The following is a 1,289-nucleotide window of genomic DNA, read 5'->3' on the forward strand; positions in this document are numbered from 1 at the left end:
AGGTTCCTGGCCAAGCTATGAAAAATCTTTCAAAGTGGTTAACACATTTCTTGAAATGTATTACTGAAACCTTGATAAACTTAGGAAAGAATTTTGGCCAGGTATCCCAAGAAATTTGTACTTGAGGACTTCTAGTAAATGTGTACTGTTTTCAGGCAACAAACTGAAGGCATCAGGGCTTATCAATATCAGACCCTAATGATTGATAGTTCTTTTTTTTTGTAGACAAGGAAGAAAACTTCACCAAATATGTAATATCTGATTATCAGTATCTGATATTGTTAAGCAAACAAACAACAACAAAACACAGGATGAGATGAGGAGCAAGGACCCAGCTACTATAAACTGTCAAGAACACAGAACTCAGAACAGATGCAGCACAGGCACTAACGAAGTGCACAGTTTGGGTGAAGTCACCTCTCTGGACTTAAATTTCCTTCCAGTCATAAAATTTTCCTTATCAAATTATCTGTAATGTCACTTTGGAAGACAGAGACCAGAGCATCAAATTCAGGAAAAGTAAATTTTTGCTAATGGAGGGGATGGAAACTTTATCCAAAAAAATTGAGGACTTTGCATCAGGGCAGAGAGGTGAGTCAGTCAGGGCACAGCAACTGAAGGCTCTGATGGCCTACTCCACACCTGGCCCACTTGCTCCCTGGCTACCAAGACTGCCTTCAAGTTGAACGGTACTGGACACAATTGGCAAAAGAATTGTAGCCCAACTTCACAAGGCTTGACATAGAAAGTTTACTGGCAACATTCAATTTGACCACCTCTTTTTGACAAAAGACTGCACACCTATGTGCTTTCAAGTCACATCATAGAAATAAAAGTTGACTTCTAAAAATACCTTCATATATGGTAAGATATATATCATAAAGTTCGCCATTCTGACCATTTCTTAGTGGCATTAATCACATTCACAATGTTTGCCTCTATCGCCATTTAATTTTTTTATTTTTATTTTATTTTTTATTTTTTTGGGTTCGGCTAATTTTTTTAATGAACATTTATATTCATTCATCTGCCACTGCTGCAGGCCCTATGCTGAACTCTGGGGATTACATGTTCAAAATTGACATGATCTTCAAGGACCACGGTGGGTGCTGTCTTTATGTACAGGGGAAGGTGAGCAGGTGTAAGGCACAGTGGATGCACTGCAGAGGTCAAGGGTAGGAATGGGCCATCTCCCAAAGCACAATTCCGGAATCAGAGTTGGCCGGTCTCAGCGCCCCGAAGGGGCGGGGCCTGTAAGAGGGCGGGGCGGAAAGCTATAGGCGGGGCTT

Source organism: Myotis brandtii, unplaced genomic scaffold (assembly GCF_000412655.1).
Source record: "Myotis brandtii unplaced genomic scaffold, ASM41265v1 scaffold352, whole genome shotgun sequence".
Classification (NCBI taxonomy): domain Eukaryota; kingdom Metazoa; phylum Chordata; class Mammalia; order Chiroptera; family Vespertilionidae; genus Myotis; species Myotis brandtii.